This window comes from Protopterus annectens, chromosome 2.part0 (genome assembly GCF_019279795.1).
Source record: "Protopterus annectens isolate FY-2018-M chromosome 2.part0, PAN1.0, whole genome shotgun sequence".
NCBI lineage: Eukaryota > Metazoa > Chordata > Ceratodontiformes > Protopteridae > Protopterus > Protopterus annectens.
The window spans coordinates 259,577,639-259,600,209 of record NC_056728.1 but is presented as its reverse complement, the minus strand read 5'-3'; positions in this window follow the sequence as shown (position 1 = coordinate 259,600,209).

The following is a 22,571-nucleotide window of genomic DNA, read 5'->3' as shown; positions in this document are numbered from 1 at the left end:
AAAAAAAATCTAACTTATTGATAATATCCCATCAAGGACTCCTTTCCACTCTATTGAAATGATGACCTCTCCCCATGGTTTATCATATTACACGAGGATCACATCCTTCTTCCTCAAATACCTCTATATCTGCTTCACCAGTAGCATTGTACCCAAAATAGAATACGTAAAATGTTTCAGGTACAATTGCTAAACTATCTCCTGCAGAAAGAATTCCTGTCCCCCACACAACATGGATTCCGCCCTTCCGATATTACTAACACTGCACTTCTAACCTTTATAGATACTGTCAATAAAGCTAGAGATAACAGCAAAAATAAGCATCCTCCTTATTTCTAAACTTGTCTAAAGCCTTCAGCAGCTTGTGTCAGAAAACTTACTTCAAATGCCCTGTCTAGGTCTATCTTGGACCTCCCTGATATGGTTCAAAAGTTAGTTGGTCAATAAGTATCTGTCAGTAAAATGGAATTCCACTCTCTCTCTCTTTCTCCATACCTCAAAGTCAGCATGGGTGTACCAAAACATTCTATCCTTGGTCCCCTCCTCTTTAACATTCTCATCAACACCCTCCACACATCTGCACAACAGATCTCTGAATACAGTACACAGGGGACTCCACACTAACATGTACATCAGACAACGTGGCACATCTCGAAAAAGATTATTCAAGAAGCCTTCACAGCCACTGAGATATGGCATTATAATTCACAACTTATGCTCAACAAAACCAATAACACCCCCAATCTCTCTCTCTCTCTCGTGAAAATTTTTTTTAAATTTTTTCTAGTGACAAGTACAACCATTGAAGCTCTCTCTCATAGCAAATTATTAGGGATGATAATGGATGATCTAAAATTCAGTCCCCAAAAACTAAGGATACTTTATAGAGCCAAAAACTCTCACCAAAGCAACTAAAACTACACTTGCCAGTACTTGCCTTCTTCCCTCATTACTTTATGGTGCCCATTCCTTACTAACCTCCAGGCATCACAAAAAGCTGTCATAAAGTTGCAAAATTTACAGCAAAAGCACCCCTTTCAGAACCCACCACTGTATAGCACTAAAAAGCCTGAACTATTGAGAAGTACCCCATCAGATAACATATATGCAGCCTAGTAAAGCTGCTGGGCGTGGACTGGACTCGTACCATATTGCTAAGGTCCAGAACTCCTTACTTATACCCATCAGGACAAAACCCTCCCCCAGGCCTTTAAAACCATTCTGAAGTCTATTTCTGTTCATGTTCAACCCCAGGATTAACTATTACTAAATAAGAATGAGTAACTCATTCATCTCCCTTCTTTACTAAGCTTTCTAACTTCATTCAATTTTTCTCACCTGACTCTGTATAAATATGCCATATAACCCTGTAATTTTTTTCTGTCACTTCACACTGCAGTTAGCGTTCTATTAACTTACCTTTAAATTTCTCTAAAGTGGCTAAATTTTTCCCTAAATATTAGTCATATAAGTTGTCTATTTTAATCTCTACATTGTCACATAATGTCTAAATTGGTATAATTATTTAAACTGTAGATGTTTTTGTACTATTTTTGATTGTTGTAAAATTATTGTCCTTAAAATGTTTTTGTAGTACTTTGGAGATTTTCTCTTCGGGCCTCTGAAAATGTGCACCTACTCAGTTGTATATATTGAAGCAGTCAAATGTCAATAAATAAATTGGGGGGGAAAAAGTTAGGCTTTTACTCAAATCCTCCAACCCCTTATCTGACAGTGACTTTGGGCCTACCTCTAGCCTCTCAACCATAAGCACAGTACTAGAAAAACTTGACTTTGACCAAAACACCAAACACATACAGTAGCACAGAATCCTGTCACCTCATCAGCATGAGTTTAGCAGCCTGATGAACACATTTTATACTCACAAAGATAACATTCTGTAAAACATGGAAAAGAGAGGCCACACTGAGCTACTTTCATATACCTGAATTAAGCCTTCAAATGTGGATGACATGAAAGTTATGTACATACCATAATACTAGATCTGCGTTATCTTGTTCCATCTGGCTCATTGGTTGTGATAAGGTGTGACCTCAGCATTTTTTTCAAGAGCTTGGATTCAGGGCTCTGACTCCTCTACCCATAATTCCCTCTGATCCCCAGATCACCTCAGATCAAGCTTGCCTGCTTGAAGCTAGCTCAGTCTGAGGTGATCTGGAGATCATAGGTGTTAACTGGTGCTGAAGTTGTTAACCTCCTAATTTTTTTTTTTTTTTTTTTTTGCATGACTGGGGTAAACAGCCTGATTTCTCCATACGTACAGAAGTGGGAAGAAATTCTTCTCATCCAGGGAGTTATTCCTCATCCACTAAACTAAACTTCTCTCTTTCCCGTTCTACAACACATGGTGTCTCAGGGAGTAATAGAGACAGTTCCTCCTTCCCAGATTGGGGATTTTTTTTATTCAAGGATGTTTTTGGTGCCAGAGAAGGAAAATTCATGGAGACCAATTCTGGATCTTTCATAAACCAAATATGTGATGGTGCCCAATTTCACAATTCTATCACTTCTTAACCCATATTTCTCGTTTAACTTTTCTAGTAACACTGGATTTAAAAGATGTTTTTCGCATCTCTATTCATCCAGACTTCATGTGTTCCTTAACATGACCCAGACACACACACAGCCTTTTCAGTTGTTTGCCTTGCCCTTTGTACTATCCACTACACCGAGAGTATCCACTAAGTGTCTAGCTCCATTTACAGCTCCTTGCAGGCTAAAGGGTATCCACATTTTACCATATTTAGACAAATTCCTTATCTTGACTGAATCTTTCTCAAAGTGCCAGGAATCTGATCTTGGTTGAGATCTTTTACACAAGTTGGGATTCCAAAAGAACATTCAAAAGTTGTTTGTGACTACATCACACAGGAGTGTGTTCCTGGAGTGTCTGCTAGACACCTCGGTTCAAATGTCTTTTGTTTCCCAGGAAGAGAGAAATCTATATGTAGATCTATTTCAAGGGTTTTCCATTCAGACTTTTTAGTCTCTGCAAGTGAATACTTCACTATATTGGGTCTCATGGAATCTGTGATTCTCATGATTCTTCTGGCGTGACTCCACATGGGAAAGATTCAGTGGTATCTGAAGTCTCTCTGGTTTCAGCACAAATGCCCATTTCTGGGATGTCAGAAGAGAAATGACTTGGTGGAGACGGCACGTTTCCCTAAATGTAGGTTCCCCCACACTCCAAAACAGTTGGACACTACATGCATTTCAGACTTTGCTTAGGGGGGGTAAGAGGGATAAAAGTGCCAAGTATCTCGGTCTCAAAAGGACAGAACCAAGTACATAATATAAAAGAAATGCTAGCTCTAATCAAGGCACCCAACTCTCTGAATCACCTCTGGTCCCGTGGACTTCAAGTAGTTACACAGACAATACTACAGTCACATGGTACATCAACAAGCAAGGGGCAACCGGGTGTTACCCCCCCTCCCCCATGCATACTAGCCATGTTAGCTTGGGATATAGTTTTACAGCACAGTTTCAGTCTTCAGGCATCCAACATGAGAGCAAATTTCTGTGACGGTCAAGCTGAGTATGATAAAGGCAGACCTTGAATACAAATGAGATTGGGGTCTTCCAAGATTTGATCCATTTGTGGGAGTTCAAGAAGACCTTTTTGCCTACTTTTCTGAACAATCATCTGGCAAAATTCTGCTCCAGGACTCCATGCAAAAAGTACTGCAAAACAGATGCCTTTTCTAGACCTTGGACAGGAGTGTTCCTTTAGTCTCTCACATAAACTGAAGAAACAAAAAAAAAAAAAAGGTCTTTGGCAGTAATCCAGCAAACTTTGTATTTTCTTGAGTATTTTAAAGAAACAAAATATCTGAGAAATCAAGCCTTATTATAATAGTACTGTATCCACTAAAATTTACTTTCTCTTAATTTCACTTGTATCAATCAAATGGTCAATCATCACATAATAAAAAAAAAACCAATCTCTAATTTATGAATCCACTAAATATTTATATTATACTCAAGGAATTAATTATAAATAAAATAAAATGCAGAGAAAATGGCATATGTGAAAATAAATCTCTCATCATTTATCACAAATCAGTGAATATCTTATCCTTTTGTGTATAATATTCAACAAGTTGAGTCACGCCAATAAGCTAAGATTTTAAAACCATTAGAGTAAATGCGTACCTACCAAGTTTTCCCCAAATGAATCATCCATAAATCCCCAAGGATAATGTATTTATTACCACTATCGGTACCAAGCATATCAAGAAAAGAAATACAAAACATTTTCTAAATATCTACCACTACATTTTTTACACAGCACTGGAGATCAAATTAATATGAATTTACATCGGATATAAAATCATGGCTCCCCTTTTTCTTTTCACTGTTTCTTATATTACACTATTCATTTATTATAAAATGAATTAATTGCATTTTAGTAATAGCTGAAAGAAGGCGAATAGTACCTTACCAAGAAAAAATTCCCCAAATTTCAGGTTCCTTGTGTTCCCGCTGCTTAACTGCTGCTTCTTTTCACTTCTGAAAGTGAATAAAGTTGAAGAATTTGTTTTGGAGGAGAGAATCAAGCTGTTAATTGTAGTGTGTACATGTATCCAACAATGGCATGCTTATACTTTTCCACCCTTTCCACTGATAACCAAGGTACTTCCGAAGATTTGTAATGATTTGCATCTAACCTAGGCAACAATGGCTCTCCATTCTATTGGAAATGGCCAGAGGCAATTGCCACAAGCTCCTTCATGGAATGGATCGACTCACAGAAACAGGGGTGTTTGATTCATCCTGACCCCAAACAACTTCAACTGACTACCTGGATGATGGTGTCTTAATTCCGTTTTGGTGTCTATTTACTGAGGAGATGCAGCAGGTACTAATGGAAGGTAGAAAGCCTGCCACTATAAAGTCCTACATTAGTATATGGAAAAGGTTTACTAGTTGTTGCCAACAACTTCACCATCACCCATTCAGGGCTTAGTGTTTCACTGTTTTACAATATTTGTGTGAGTTATTATCCTATGACCTGTCTTACTCCTCTGTCAAGGTTTACTTTTCGGTCATTTCAGCATTTCTGCCCATGTGTCACCTGCTTTTAATGCGTTCTCTTGTGAAAATATTTTGAAAGAGGTTTTTGCACACACAACCTCCAAGAAAACTGGTGCTTCTCCTTGGAATCTTAGTTTTGTGTTAGCAAAGCTAAAGTTTGCTCCATTTGAACTAGCTTATCAGGTTGAGTTGAGGTTCTGAAAATGGAAAAGTGTTTTACTGAGTGCTTTGACCTCTAAGAAGAATGTCCCTGAGATGCAAGCACTTGTGGTGACTCAACACAATCTCATTTTTCATAGACAGTTTAATTGAGAACTAATTCTCCTTTTATGCCAAGTGGTGTCCAAGTTTACTTTAAGTAAGTCTATCCATTTCCATGTTTTCTTTCTTGAATCTAAAAATTGGGGAGGAAGGATACTTCATACCTTTGGATGTCCTCAGACAGCTCAGGTAATATCTTTACAGCGCAAAATCTTTCACATCTTATTAGTTGTTCACTTCTTGTTAAGGTATTGAGGAGGGACAAACACTGTCAAAACAGACCATTTCCAAGTGGTTGTCTGAGGCTACTGTCTTGTTCTCACCAAAACAAAATTAATCCAGGCATGATCAAGGCATATTCTACTAGGGCCTTGGCTTCATCTATGCCTTTTTGGAAAGGATTGGATTCTACAAGTTTTCAAGAACCAGCAACTTGGTCCTGTGTGCATTATTTTTACAAAGGACAACAGCATTGATTCATTCTCTGGGTCTAGAGCAGGCTTTGCTTGGACTATTCTTCAGGGACTCCTGGACCCTTTCCCTTCCACATCTCAAATGTTAAGATAGGGGAATATATCTATATAGGTTAGGCAGCAATGATCAATTTGATGAAATAGTGTAGTTGTGTAAGTAAACTTAACATAACAGTTGATGTTTTAATCCTCAGTGCTGCAGTAGCTGCTCCCACCATTCTCCATTTGTTTTTTAGCATGTTGTTTTCCCAGGGTGTAGACATTCATATATTTTTACACCTGTATGGCTCAGCCTCCCCCTCTCAGTTAGCATGAAAGCTCTGAAGGCCTCAATATAAAAACCTGTCTTCTTAGATAGTTGATCTGAAGCTGCCTAATAGTTTGGGTGCTTGGAAGGTACCCTGGAGCTTTGGAAGCTGGCCAGCTGTAGTAGCCTTGGCAGGATACAAGATACTGCAGCAGTGATCATTTGAATATCTACTTGCTAAGTTTACTTGTATAACTACTTTCTCAGCCCTGATGCAAAGTCTGTGTTCTCAAGGATACTTTACTTTCTCCTGGAAAAGCTTACTCTGTCTCTATATGAGCTAGCCGTAAGACATTGTTCTTGGTGGCCATTACCTTGGTACAAAAGGTTTCAGAGATTTTGGCCTTGTGTGCTCATTCACCATATATTCTTTTGCACAAGGGTAGAATTTCCTTGCATACCTGTCTTTTATGCTAGAGGTCGACATGGAGTACAGCATTAATCAGTTGTTGACCTTCCTATGTTCCTTTTGCCTACCTTACCTTTTCTAGTGTATTTTTGTTCATAACAGTGATGTTGGTGTAGGTGCTTGTTTTTTTCTTTTTAATAGTGTATTAGGTTTGTAGTTTGTGGTTAGTGTTAGGTGTGTTCTTTCAAAAAAAAAAAATAAAAAATCCTTCCATTCCTTCTTACTCTATAGTTTAGATATAGTTTGAGTAGTGTGTTGAGAGTAGTTATTAGTCATATGAACGTTTTTGTTGCAATAATTGCATTTTAGAGTTAAATGTTGTGCTGTCGTTGTGCTTTGTTCTTTGGTGTGCTTTTTTGTAGAGTAAAGAATAAAGCTTTTTTTTTTTAAATGTGTTGCCAGTGGCCATAAACCACCCCCACAAGGAAGCCCATGGGAAGCCCATGACTAGTGCATGTATTATCTGGGTGTAGCACACTTGGACATTGAGTGTCAGGCCTGGCTTGCATTCGGTGCCAGAGCCTTGGTTGACAGGCCTTCTCCTGCCCTTGCTTCTTCCTTCCCTAGTAGGAAGTCAGAAAAGAGGGAGAGAGAGAGAGAGACCAAAAGAAAATAATTCTTCCTAGAGCTACAGCCAAGGACAGAGAAGAGTGTTCTCCCTCTTCCACTTAAGGTCAGCCTAATCTGAAGGTTCATTGACCTTTGGCTCCTCTTAGTATTTCCAGCCCCTTACTCTCCAAGGATCCTTTCACCTCTTCAGGCAGGCTTCAGTGTCCACATTTATACAATTTTATCAAGTGGAATTTTCTACAGGACCCACTCCTTCCTCCACCCATGTCTGAGCTTCACCATTCTAGATCTGAACCTTGGATCTTACAGCTGAAAGATTATCTAAACCTTCTGTAGTTTCTTCTAAGTCTACAAAGTTATTGATGCATTCTTTCCTTCATCCCAGATGGAACTAGGGATCGCCCTTGCCTCGTTAGCCCTGAGGCCTGAGTTTGGGGCTCTTTTGGTTTCAAGTTTTGCCTTGCCTGTTCCCTTGGCTCCAGGGATATCAGGTTCAATTTGTCAGCTGCCTTCCTTCCTGGTGGTGCCGACGGCTAAGCCACAGTCAACACCAAATCAGTCCTTGGTATTCTGCACTCTGGCCATGATGGAGCAGAGTGTTAAGGGCTTGTGTTGTTGGGTCATATTTGACCTTATGTGTTTGGGAGTAGTCTCTGCCCTTTGGTGCTTCGGCCAGGCCATTGATAGCTTTGTGCTGAACGTGATGAGCGAGCCACATGAATCAGCGACATATGCCAGTGTCTCACACTCCAACTTTCTGATCTTAGGAGTGTTGGGATCAGTTGTCTGGTTTCAGTCATGGCTTTTGACATTGTGGAGACGGTCTCCCATTCGAAGATGAAATCCTCTGCAGTTGCTTTAGCTCTATCCTAGTCCCCTCCCCTTTCTGTGGTCCTTGGTTACTCAACAGCTGGCTCTGGGACTGTTATTGTTATTAGGTCTTGAGGCTTCTTTTCATTCAGGCCAGCCCGCTTCTTCTGTGACTTCTCCTGCTTCTCCCTAAGTGATATACATGGGAAGAGTGAGTGCAAGAAGAAGCACTTGGAATCCACTGAGGAGGTATCCCTCAGCAGGGATACTGATGTCTATGCAGGGGGTTACACCCCATGAAGATATCTCCTTTGGTGATTTTTGCCCGAACTGTTGAAACAGAGTTGGGGAGTGAATCACCTAAGCCCCTTACCCAGGACAGTCGGTATTTATTTATTTAGGCTTTTGGTGTATGCCTATTCATGTCCTGAATGGGTCCCCTCCAAATGACTTTGTGGACCTGGCTGTTAAGAAGAACAAAGGAAGAAGTATTAATCCAAGATCTAGTCAAAGGAGGGATAATGTAAGAGGTGTGATATCATAGCAAGAACTGAGTATGCTGAGTATAGATAAATATGTTAAGAACAGATAAACTTCCAGGTCTAAATGGCACAAACCATATAAAGCATGTGTTGAAACTGAAGCAGATATGCTACTTAAATAATTAGGCATGTTATCTATTAAAATAGTGATATTAATGATGACCAATCCATACTAAAAAAGCTATTTGTGAAAGCGTGTTGTTTTTTTATTTCAGTAAATTTTTATCCATGTGGATGTTCATCGTGTTTTGCTGTTGCAGTCATTACTCTAGGGTTATCCTGCTGGCAGGCCACCCGCAGTCGGCCAGAATTCCAACGTCTAGGTCCGGTGTCGGTTGCTGTCGCCTCTTCCCTGACGTCAGTGTGCCAGGGGTATAAAAGATGCAGCCGACACCATTTTCTTCAGTCTTTCTTGCCGCTTGGTGCCCGAAGCAAAAGCAGTTCGCAAGTGCCGGTCGGCCGACTCCTGAGATTTTTCAAATCTGAATTTCAGAACCAAAGTCTTCATTAAAGCTAAGTACCCTGTTGGGGAAACTTTTTTCTTGCTCCAGACTGATGTCTGAAAAAGTTAACAATTGTATTTCTTGTGGGAAGCAAATACATCATAAGGATTTTCACTCTTACTATATTCCTTGCCTAGGCCCTGATCACAACATTGCTAGCTGTCGGTTTTGTGCTAGATTTAACCAACGCACTATCAAGCATCAGTTCGATTTTGCATTTCATTACTTTGGCCGAAGATTTAATTATATAATGCTGGCGGAACAGCCGACAACCGGAGGTTACAAAAAACGCAAGGACAAAGACAAGGATAGGCATCCGAGGTCCAAAACCAACGACAAAGCCTCTTCTAGGCCAGTCGCCGGTTCTCAGTGAGGTGCTTTCGCAGCCCCTGTCGCCCGCTACCTCAGAGCCACAGGCCGCTACCGACTCCCACGTGGAGCCGACTGGGCCTCTGGAAACTCAAGGTATTGGACACTCGGAAATCACTCCCTCAGATGGGTCCGGAGCTGCTGAGCAGGCATTGGCTTCTGAGGGTGTCTTCAGACCTACACAACTATATGTTAAGCCAACTTCAGCTTTAAAGACAAAGACTAAAGCAGCTCTAAAGACAAAGAAACAAGTACAGCATTCTCCTACTCAAGACTCCATGCCTAAAAAACAGATGCTCAAAATGGCCGAAGACCTAATTACTTTGATCAGGGGCTCCCATCCCCCCTCCTGATAAGAGGCCTAGACAAGAGACAGAGTATGATTCTTCTGATCAGGTGTCTATTTCCTCTGATTCCTCTTCTGAACAGGATTACTCCATGCTTCCCTATGAGGATTCTGATGCTGAAGAATCCATTCCTTCAGCCTCTCCTCCTGAGGACTATTCTTTTGGGGAAACACTGCATACTATTAGGGAACATTTCCATTGGGAGAGCCAATATTATTCTGAATCTAAGAAAAGGCTCAGAGACTTTCTGCTTCTTCCTCAGCACAGACCCCTTGCTATTCCACCTGTCCTAGACATTGTAGATGATGTATTTTCAGAGTCTGGACTGTCCCCTGACTCTTTACCCCATGCACCTGCTAAGCCAGACATACTACAGGGTCCTGGATTCTCATAAATTCCTATATAAAATCCCCGTTGCTGACCCAGAAACTATATCTCAGGGTCCCAAGGGGGTTAAAGCTTCCACTGCAAAAAAACCCCTGTCCCCTCTGATAGGGATTCTAGGGCTCTAGACAGATGGAAAAAAGTTTGCACTTCTGCCACCGTGGCTGTAAGGGCTTTAAATTGTCAATTTCATATGCTTGAATATCAGCAATATTTAATGTCTCTACTTAAACAGAAAATGTTGACAAATACTGAATGTTCAGAGAACAAGGAATTGCAGGATTTATTGCATGCAACTGAACAAGTGGGAAAGCATACTTTGCAATGTGGTTATGATTCACTGGAGGCCTCTTGCAGGGCCGCTGTTACACGTTCTGTTATTAGAAGGCATGCTTGGTTAAAGGAACAGAATCTGCCTGATTATGTTAAAGAAAAATGATTAGACTCTCCATTACTGCATGATACTTTGTTTGGTACAAAAGCAGAAGAGGTGTTGAAAAAAATGGAGGATAAAGCAAAATCCATGCAGACAGTCAAGGATTTCTTACAGGTACAGCCACCCAGGTTTAGCAGGAACTGGCCTTCTAAAAATTGGTCCTTTCCAGTCTCAGACAGACCACAAAGAGGCAGATGCAGGCGTTCCAGAGGCAGATCTCAGCCCCAAGGCTCATACATGCCTAAACAATGGGGTGCTCCTACCTCCAAAAGCGGAGAAGACAAATCACAACCTTACAGGAAACAGGCCCAATGACTTTCCTCTACCAGTTCCAAGCAGTTTTCTTTTGACAGCCCCCTTAGGGGGAAAGTTAGCAGTTTTTTCATCAAACTGGCAAATAATTACCCAAGACAAATGGGTCCTGAACATAGTGTCCCAAGGCTACACGTTCCATTTTCACACTCTACCAAGGTCAAAGGGCATGCCAGACCTGCCACACAATCAATGGGCAGAGGCACAAAAACAAATTACAGCCCTCATGGACATGAGGGCCATTCAGCAAGTACCACAACAAGAGCAGGGGCAAGGATTTTATTCCAGACTTTTTCTAGTACCCAGGAAGGACAAAACCTGGAGACCAATTCTGGACCTGTCTATACTAAATACGTTTCTGGAAGTTCCAAAATTCAAAATGTTGATTCTTCAGCAGCTACTGCCCATGCTGGGCAAGAGGGCTTGGCTCGTAACTTTGGACCTAAAGGAGAGGCATACCTGCATGTCCCAATCAGACAGTCTTGCAGAAGATACCTCAGATTCATAGCTGGCTCAATGCATTGCCAATTTTCTGCACTTCCTTTTGGCTTATCTACTGCGCCCAGGGTCTTTACAAAATGCCTGACACCAGTAATTGCGTTTTGCAGACAAAAAGGAATTCAAATATATCCCTACTTGGACGACTGCCTAATTCAAGCAGAGAACAAAGACACTCTTCTAAAGCATCTGGCATTTGTAAAAAGATTACTAATTGGCCTAGGGTACACAGTAAACGAAAAGAAATCAAAACTAGTGCCCTCTCAAGAGATAATTTTCCTGGGTGCAAGCTTAAATACAACTGCCAAGGTGGCTTATCTCATGCCAGACAAGCAAAAACAACTGACTACTTACTTCAAGAAATTGGCAACAAAAACCCACTTATCTGCAAGGAAAATCCTGCAGGCCTTGGGTTTCATGGCATCCTGCATTCTTCTAATTCCATATGCCAGAATGCATATGAGGAAACTACAATGGTATCTGAAAAGTGTTTGGACTCAGCATTGCCACAGCCTGGAGACAGTAATTGCACTCATTCCCTGCCTACAACAGGAGTTTTGATGGTGGGCAGAAGCCTGTCACCACAACAAGGGTCTGCCATTCAGTTTACCCACAGCCAGACAGACACTGACAACGGATGCATCAGATTATGCCTGGGGGGCCCATATGGCAGGAAAATGTATTCAGGACTCATGGCCTGCAAACCAGATTCATCTTCACATCAATCAAAAAGAGATGCTAGCTGTACAAAATGCCCTGACAGCTTTCGAGGACCTGCTTCATCCAAGACAGTTACTGATAGACAACACTGCGGTCATGTGGTACATAAACAAGCAGGGAGGTACACATTCCTACCCCCTCTGCAGACAAGCAATGACCTTATGGGACACAGCATGGACTTTTCAAGTTCACCTGCAAGCACAATTCCTGCCAGGAAAAACAAATACTCTGGCAGGCGAACTAAGCAGAAACCTCATGGATCCCCACGAATGGAAACTGGATCCACAAGTCTTCAACATGATAATAAGGAAATGGGGATGCCCAGACATAGATCTAGTTGCCTCCCCTCACAACTGTCAATTGCAGAGATTTTACACAAGGATTTACCACAAGCAAGCATGGAAAGTGGACGCCCTATCATTCAGCTGGAAAAATCTAATAGTATATGCTTTTCCCCCACTGCCTATCCTTCCCAGAGTACTCCTAAAGGTCAGACAAGAGAAGCCAAAAATCATTCTGCTTGCACCAGACTTGCCACGCCAGCACTGGTACCCAAACCTAAAGAGCTTGTCTCAAGGTCCAGCATGGATATTGCCTCAAACTTCTCACTTGCTGACCCAACAAAATGATCAGATCCTGCACAGCCAACTCGGGACCTTAAACCTGGCAACATGGTGGATAATGTAGCCATTCAGAACGCTCCTCTTTCAAAAGCTGTTATGGATGTTATCTTGGAGGTCAGGAAGCCCAGTACCAGAAAATCTTATGCAGAAAAATGGAAGAGATTCTGTGCTTGGAACCAGGAACAAGGCATTGACACGTCTGTACCAAATATTCCTCAGATTTTACAATACCTAACTGAGATGCTGAACAAAGGCCTTTCTTTCTCAGCAATTAAGATTCATGCCTCTGCCATTTCTGCACATTACAATACGGAACCACCTTTCTTTTCTCATCCTTTAATAAGGCAGTACCTCAGAGGGGCCAAAAACATTAGGTCTCCAAGGAGAGCACCAATTCCGGCCTGGGATAACCTCAGTTATGTTTTGGAAAAGCTTACACTGCCTCCTTTCGAGCCAGCATCAACAGCAGATATAAAATTCTTATCCTGGAAAACAGCTCTGCTCCTAGCCATAACCTCTGCAAGGCGAGTCTCGGAGTTACAAGCACTCATGGCTGTGGAATCTTTCATCATTTTTCATCCAGACAAGGTTTCTCTGAGGACAAACCCTACATTTATGCCTAAGGTGGAGTCCAGTGTGGCCCTCAACCAAATCATTCACTTGCCTACCTTTTACCCAAATCCACAGAACAAGGGTGAGAAAATTCTGCATTCTTTGGACATACACAGGCAGTTGCGCTTCTACTTGGACAGAACTAAAGCTTTCAGAAAGACTGAGCAACTTTGTGTCATATGCTGCAGGATCAGAAGGAAAGGCCATCTCAAAACAGACCATTTCTAAATGGATAGGCCATGGCAAATCAGTACCTAAGGGCGTTGGACCTCATTCCACCAGAGCAGCAGCTACTTCAGCAGCCTTCCTCAGAGGAGTACCAACCAAAGAAAACTTAGAGGCTGCAACTTGGAGTTCAGTGCACACCTTTGCAAAGCACTACCACTTGCCTCTCTACTTTAAGTCCAGAGCAGGCTTCGCCACTGCAGTTCTGCAGGGCCTCGTAGCCTCTCCTAATCCTATTTAGCCCAGCCACCCATCCTCAGCTTTGGGATTCTACCCAAGAGTAATGACTGCAACAGTGAAACACGAACATAGTACAGTTGTGTACCTACCATAAATGTAGATGTTCGAGTGTATTCACTGTTGCAGTCCAGGTTACCCACCCACCATCCCCCTTCTCTTTGCTCGGACTTATCTGCACTTCTCTATCCTATACAACCTTTTTGGTGTATTTGCTTGTAGATTAAGGAAATGTTGTTTTTGTGCATGCATTTCTGATTGATATATTTTTCAGCCTACCTATTTGGGGCACCTGACATCTGGGGGAAGATAAACTGAAGAAAATGGCGTTGGCTGCATCTTTTATACCCCTGGCGCACTGACGTCGGGGAAGAGGTGACGGCAACCGACGCCGGACCTAGACTTTGGAATTCTGGCCGACTGCTGGTGGCCTGCCAGCAGGATAACCCTAGACTAATGACTGCAACAGTGAATACACTCAACATCTACATTTATGGTAGGTACGCAACTGTACTTTATTTTTTGTTCTGTGTGTTGGAACCAATCCCCAGGAACCCCTCCCCACATGCACAAAGACAGACTTCACTGAAGGAAGGGCCCAGCTGTGGATGTCATTGTGGTTGCAGTGACCACTAAAAGGACATCTTCGAAGAGTTCCTTAGTCCATCTGCCCACAGAGAGTCTCGGGCTTTGAATCAATTGGTTAAGCATGCATACACTTCAGCCACATTTGCTTTGCATTCACTGAATTACCTTGCTTGTTTAACAAGATTTCGGGGGGACCTTATCTTAGAAATGTCAAAGGTCGTGAAGACTCTGCAGTCCCTGAATGTTCATAAGTCCATGGTGGCTCAGTTGTGGACAGTACTTTAGAAAACTGCCTCGTGGAAACACTGTACAATGTGGCAGATGAAATGTCCCGTGTATCGGGCACCAGTATTGTTAATGTGCTAACATGCCTATATGCACTTATGCAGACCGTTTCAGTGTCCTCCATCTAGGCTCCATTTGTTGGTTCCTCCCTTTTTTGGCCCAGAGGTCAAAGAGATGCTGAGTAGGAGTGAGCTGATTGGAAAGACACGGTTTGCCATTGGAGTTTGTTTCACTACCCTTCAAGAGGCCCATCTCAAGGAACCAGAAGGGTGTAAAGCATCACTCGTTTTTGCAAGTCAAAACCTCCTTTCCAGAATGTTCTAAGTAATGGATCCCTTGTAGTAGATGGGGAAATTACAATGGATGCTGCCCGTGGGGCAGGGGTGGTCCACAGAAACAGGGCTTCTGGGCTTTCTCCAAGAGACCATACCAGCATCCCCGAAGTGTTTCCCAGCTGCTGCACTCTGGAGGCAGTCGGGGGATGTTTGGCACTCCACCAAAAAGCTTGTGAGGCCATCAGGTCAGATATGTGGGTGTTGAGAGTTGTATCCAGAGTTTATAAAATTCCCTCTTTTTTTTTTCAGTCCAATGGAGTCCCAAAAATCCCTTCAGATGTGCCACCCCATCAGAGAAAGAAAACAGCAGTGGAAATCCCAAAACTGCTTCTCATCAAAGTCATCCAAGAGGTTCCAGCCGATTAATAAGAATCTGGGGTCTATTCAAGATTGTTTTTAGTACCAAAGAAGAATAAAGACATCAGATGAATTTTGGATCTCAGCATCCTAAACTGATCTCAGCCATACCAAATTCTGGATGGTCACAGTACATGCCATTCTACCTTTTCTTTGGAAGGAAGACTGGATGTGCTTGCTAGATCTCAAAGATGCCTACCATCACATAAAGATAGTGATGCATTCCAGGAGGTCTCCGCACTATCGGCTCTGAGCCAGTCATCATCAGTTTCAGGTTTTGCCCTTTGGCCTCACCACAGCTTCCTGAGTTCACCAAATACACGGCAGTAGTAGTGTACTTGTGCAGGCTGCAGGGGTTCCATATATCTCCCTACTTGGGAGACTAGCTCCTAACGGCTTCCACAAAGGCATCAGTGATCATGGCCTGAGATTTTTTGCTCCAGCTGTGTCTTTCCTTAAGGCATAACAGAACTATGAGAAATCCATACTGGATCAGGTTCAAGTGCTGGAATTTATCAGTTGCTATTTGGATACGGTCTGACAACCATACTTCCATTCTAAAGACAGAAATCTTTTCTTTGTATGCTTCTCAAGTGTCCTCTGTTAGTCTCCTTGAGCATATGGACGTTTCTGGTTTGTCTTGTTCCATTGGTTGATTCCACACGCAAGTACTACTGTGTACTCTTACAGTTCAGTGGTCTTGTCTGACTCATCCTTTGAATTTTCTGTAACAAATATCTGTTGTCACCACATTCAGTGGCAGGAGGAATCTTCTTTGGTCACAAAAGGTCTACCTTTTTTTCTTCAGCATCCTCGGGCCACAGTGACCAGAGATGCTTGCCTTCTGAGGTGGAGGGCATTTCAAGAAGAAGATTGTCCAGGGCACCTGGTCTTGGTATGATCATCACATTAACATCTTGGAAATGGGGCAGGCCATCCTAGTGTTGCAGACCTTACAGGACCTTCTCCCCAAGAGTGTGATTGCCATTCAGACTAATAATACCTCAATGGTATGGTATCTGAACAAGCAAGGAGGAACTGTATTCTACCCCCTTTGTTGAGAGGCTGTGAGGATTTGGCAATTGGCAGGGTCATTTCCACAGTTTCTGATCATAACACATTTCCAGGAAGTCTACCATCTTGGAGGACAGTCTGAGCAGACACATTCTTTTGCTTCAAGGGTGGTCCCTGAATCCTGAAATAGCAGTATGGATTTTAAGCCGCTGGGGTACAACTTGCTGCAATCTGTTTGTTTCCTTCTCTAACATGAAATACGGTAGTTTCTACATCCTGATCACACCAGAAGGCTGCTCCCCAAGGGGTGCTGTTTTGTTTGCTAGACCCACATCTCCTATATGCCGATCTAATGATCAAGATTTGTCAGAAAGCCACCCATTGCAAAGTGACTGTTATCCTCATTGAACAATTCTGGCCACAGGTTTAGCTGTTCTTCCTTTGGCCTCACATTCTTCATTTACTGTGGGTTCTTGTCCCTTTCCTGGGTCTAATTTCTCATCTTTGTTTTTCCTGGGTTTCATTTCTCTTCTTTTGAGCCTACCTCACCTGAACCTTCCATTCCTCTAACTGCATGGTTCATCCTATTCTGATGATGGCTAAGGATCCCAGCCTCTCCGAGGGTGTAGCTGGGATAGCCGAGTACTTACTATGAACCAATCTGCCCTTGCAGGCCATTTTATGTCTAGCCAATTTTTCTTTTGGTACTCAAATTAAATTATCCCATTTGGTTAAAAACTGGCTTTACCCATCCCATGGTCGATAATTATATATTAACCCTAATGAGCATAACTGGGATCATACCATAGATACTTTGAGGGGACTTGTGCATGGGATAAATCTGATGGATCACTTTTGTGACTTAGCACAGTCGGACCCAGACCAAGTAATGACTATAGGTGCTGGGGCCAGCTTGCAGTTGTGTGCACACATGTGTGTGGGCATCAGAGCAACATATTGATACAGGTCCCATTCCTGACAGATCCAGAGATCTAGATTTATCAGGAGATAGTATCAAGTTTGAAGGATCAGCTTGAGCAAGGGGAAGTGGGATGGGGGCATGATGGAAGCAGTGACCCAGGGTTGTGTAAAACAGCAAGGCTACCTGATGGTAGAGCTTGTAGACAGATAACATGTGCCTTGTATGCACCAAAGTGACAAGTGCACTGGATGACAGGGCTGTAATACAGTACAGTAACTGTGGCTGAGCATAACTGCTAAGGTTGTATGTAGCTGAGTAGATCTGTTGCCATTGTGCCTTGGCATCCAGAGTGTGGCTGGCAATACATAAGGTGCTAATGTTTGGGACAGTACTGTGTACTGTCTCTAGAACGTATGTGGCCTTACAGTACTCCATTGTCTCAATGCATATGACAGACAATGGTACCCAGAGGGCATAATGCAGTATATGCAAATGTTCCCTCCAAGAAGTGGAGGCCATTGCTATGAATATTGAGGGCTTCTTATTCCATACTGTGAAGCCGCATAATGAGAATTATTTGCAGGCCAGCTGTGACATGGAATACAAGCTTTTGACAACCATGGCACAGAGCCATGACACTAATGCCTGCAGTGCTTCTGTGTGCGCCACATTGGACAACATTAAAGGTGAAACGTTATCAAAAGTAAGCAAGTCACCTTGATTATAAAGGAGTGCCCTATCCACTTTTTACTACCAGAATGGTCATGCATTGTCTAGGCAATGGAATGGTTATCTTCAACTACTGCCATGGATATTTGAAGAGTACATACTACTAATTGGCCAACATCACTGTCCTGGAGGGCTGCTTCTGCAAGGAGAAGGGTGGATGACACCCTGCAAGTTGTGCTTTTACCACAGATATTGTCATGCAGGACTTGTCATGAAGAACTTTCTGGATAGTAGATGGCAGCAATTTGCTTGTTTAGTTTGGCTGTACCTTACCACAACTACCAATAGGTTCTGCACCTGCTAGTGTACAACTTCCATGATACATTTGGGGTACTGCACAAGTACAGGTGCATTGCTGCTGTAATTGCATTATATATCATTTTATTTATTTATTTAAATTGTTAATCAGATTAGCCTGCTGGACAGACGCTCATTTTCTGAGGGACCTAGAAGATACAAGGATACATTTGATTCACAATTGTCTTGTACATATAAGCATAGGAAGTTATAGGCAAAATAATTTTTTTAACATACAGTTTTTGCAAATAGTTTTTCTGACGCATTATCATTAAGGATTACATGTTTAAAATTTCCCCATAATTGAGTCATGACAATTGAAGTGGCATAAGATGTATACATGTATACAGCAAGTGAGTTTTGTAGTGATGGAAGGAGGAGAAAGTTGTGATGTAAATCAGTAGTAGAGCACGACAGAGAACAGATGCAGCAAAGTTAAACTGAGGAGTATATAATGAGATTAATATTCCACAGTTGTTATAACTGACTGTGACGCCAGCCTGCTTTTCAGTGTGCTAGGGATATGTTCCTCACCTCAGAGCATAAGGGGGTGGGAATGTCCTTCTTTCCACTTCCAAAGAATATGTGGGGGAGAGTCTGTCCTGCTGGCCTGGTTTATGTTTATAGCAAGGCTGTTGTGGTGGCATGCTAGGTAAACTGTCTAGATGTGCTGGACTTCTTGCCAGTCTGTCAGATCTCTGCAGTCTTCCTTTTTCCTGATGGGTCTGCTGTACTCTGCAGACACCTCACTTCTATTCCTCCAGAGTGCTTTTGGATGTTGCAATGCACTTTACATCAGCTGGTGTTTTTCTATTCCATTACTGTGGCAGCAGATTCATCAGTTAACAGATTTGGCCATTGTGCCAGTACTGTATAACTTCTATGGTTGTTCTCTGCTTCTTCTGTGCCTTTTCCCTGCTTTGGTTGTGTAAGGGTCCAATCTAACAGTAGTTTTTAGGCTTTTTGTTTTTGGGGTCCTCAAGCTGTTGGGTCTTCCAGGAGGAGCTTCTGCTACGCTAACAACTTGTGTTCATCATGTATTTCTGTGCTGACTGCCATCAGCGTTGAATCTCGACTACTAGCATTTTTGCAGAATACAATTTCTGTGGGTATTCTTAACCTTCTGCCTAATTTAAACACTAAGTGGCATGATCAGTGTTGGTCAGTGATTTTTTTTTCTTTTGAAAATACTCGTCTCCCTCTCTCTAGTTAAGACTTCATCCAGTATTTTACCTTCTGTAGTACAGTCCTGCACCTTCCTCAGAACGCTGCAGTACTTTTCAAGTGTTTCAACTGTATTGAGAGTCATCCAACCCAAGATACAAATATTTTCTTGATTAACTGCACTTGTACTTGCTTTATGCAGCAGTGGTTACTGTTTTTTAGCAGTTATTAGGTAATCTGTTTAATTTTGTGGTAAAAGTCATCATTTCCCTATTTGTTGGCTTTTTCTAATTCTAATGACCTTCAGGTCACCTTGCAGATGGGTGAATTAGCCAAGGACGTAGTTGTTTAATCTCACATGAAAACCACTTTTGCTGTGATTTTACATTAAGAAATTCCAGGATCATCTGTTTTGTGGCAGAAGGTGTTTACCTGGCCTCTCTGAGTTGGGAAGCATTGGAGGGAGCTCAGTGTGGTCATTTATTGGCTAGAGGGCAATTTATTGGCTAGAGGGCATAGAAATCAGTTTTCAAACTCTGTTTTCTCTACTATAAATCAGGAGAGTTTGCAAGGTCATCAGTGTTCTGCAGTGCTTTTTAAGTGTTTTGACTGCATCCAGAGCATTCCAGGCTAAGATAAGAATATTTTCTTGATTGTACTGTATTTGTACTAGTAACCGTGACAACAAACACAAAGCCATTTACCCGGTGCGAGCCAACCTTGTACTTCCCAATTAAGTAGTGGCGTATAAAATGAATTCCAAAGCCAGCCGAACCAAATAATGTTAGTGATGAGCGCTTAAACAAAAGTAACTTTTAATACTTGTAATAATAAAATAATAAATGACATACAGCTAAGCACTTTCGTCCCTATTAAAACCACAGTGGGACTTCATCAGAGTTGAAAAAATCAAATGCGTTACTTCCTTTTGTAAACATCTATCATTAGCTTCTGAAGAAACACTAATAAAACTTATTTAAAACCCATCATTTTATTAATGAGTGTTTTTTAAAATATTTAAATTTTGTGGCAAAAATTGTCATTTTCTTGTTTGTTTGCTTTTTCTAGTTCCGTTTGCCTCCAGATCACCTTGCAGAAGGGTGAATTAGCCAGGGACTTAGTTGTGTGGTGGTAGTTTGGTTAATTGGCTCTACTTTTGCTGTGCTTTTACTTTAAGAAATTCTAGAATCATCCATTTTGTGGCAGAAGGTGTTTACCTGGTTTCTCTCTGAGTTAGGAAGCACTCCAGGCAGCTCAAAGTATGGTCATTTATTGGTTAGAATACGTAAGTCAGTTTTCAAGATTTTATTCTATACCTGAGGTGAGCCTGCGTGGATCTGCCCACCGCTCAAAGAAGGTTAATAAGGTCCTGTATAGTATCAAACACCTGTATGGTAACATTTCCCTATAAAGTTAGGATCAAGTCTGAAACCTGTTAAAAAATCTTGGGCTTGTGCAGAATTAAGCTCAGAGCAGCTAGCTTTCACACTGAATATAGCACTACCATATCCTGACACTATACAGCATCTTGCCTTTCACTCCAGAAACTAGTTTGTGTATAACTCCAGAAGCTACCCTAAGAGACCCCCCCCCTTTTAAAACCTAGTCCTTAATCCTACAGGACTGTACAACAGGGATATTACATTTCTTGGTCTGTCTGGCCACCCTGCTAGATTTGGGCATCCTAAAACAATGTAGCAATTGTTTAATGTTCTCAGAGAACCAGTTAATCATTAAGGAAAATAAAATGTTATGCAAGAGATGTCAACACACAACTTCCTTGGAAGTAAATATCTCGTACAAACAAGGTTGTCAAGAATTCCCACACTACATCCTTCACACACACAGATTGTCTCATGGTGAGGCACTGAAAGGAAATCTTCCCAAATGTCAAAAGACCTCCAAAGTCACCTAAGAGCAGCACTGCTCTTCAGCAGTTGTACACCAAAAGAAACGTCAAACATCTCACATAAGCCTACACCCAGTGGTCCCCAAGACCAGAGCCCATAATCCAAGTATATATTTTATCTGATACTCTTCTCATTGGGTATTCCATTGTGCGACACACAGATGTCCCACTCATCAGGTTAGACAAGGGGAAGATAAGTTAGTTGCCTCTCTGGGCCAAATTCCACAATACCATGCACAACTTCAAGTCACTGCACTCCAGGTAACAATATAATTCTGTCATGGTCCATGTGAGTGTAAATGACCTGAGATGTACCTTACTGGACTGTATGAAAAGTGACATAATGTCTTGGAATATGTGTCGCACACTGGTATGAGCCTTGCATTGAGCAGCATTCTACTTTCCTCAAGGTTGATGACACAGTGCAAACATAAAATGACTGATTTTAATAATTAGCTTAGCTCCTAGTATCACTCAGCATGGGAGAACATGATCAGCAGACTTGTTGCTTTGTCAAGGTTGGGCTGTACCTGTCCCCTGTAGGTTTTCGGATATTGGCTAAAACTTTATCCATCGTGTTAGAGCCTTTGTAGGCAATGCCAAAAAGACAAAGCTTCCAACACAGTGAAAGGCTCCAAGCAACCTCAAGCTGTTACTGTTCACTGCTAGGAGCATAAACAGAAAACTCCAGATCCTTCAAGCCACCCTTAGTCTGGAAAATATAGGTACCTGTGCCATGACAGAGACTTGGTTTAAAGCCATAAAAAGTACTGTGGCAGTGTAAAGCTGCACTGCCTTCCATACATTTAGACCAACAGTAGCACAGACTGGGGCCAAAGGTGGAGGTGTCTTGATTTTATGTTCACCAACAAACCTCCAGGTTGTTTAACAGGATGATACAATGGAGTTCATCCATATGCCAGTCCCCATAGATAAGGATCATATCATAGCTAGTTACAGGGCACCATCTATGCCCCTAGAGGCTCGCTACTCTCACCTATTAGAGCCACTCCCCTAAACCTAGTAGAGGCACTCGTCATCCAACCAAATATCCTAGTCATGGGTGAATTTAACTACCCCTCCACAGACTGGGAAAATTGTATGGCTTCAAACTCACAGGCACGATGGACTTTATTAACACAAGCACTGTAGAACAGATAGTGCACACTCTAGCCATGAGATCAAACATATTGGATCTGGTACTCACCAACATGGGAGATCCCATCCCCCCCATGTCACGTCCTCAGTAATGAGGTTGGATCACAAAGTCTT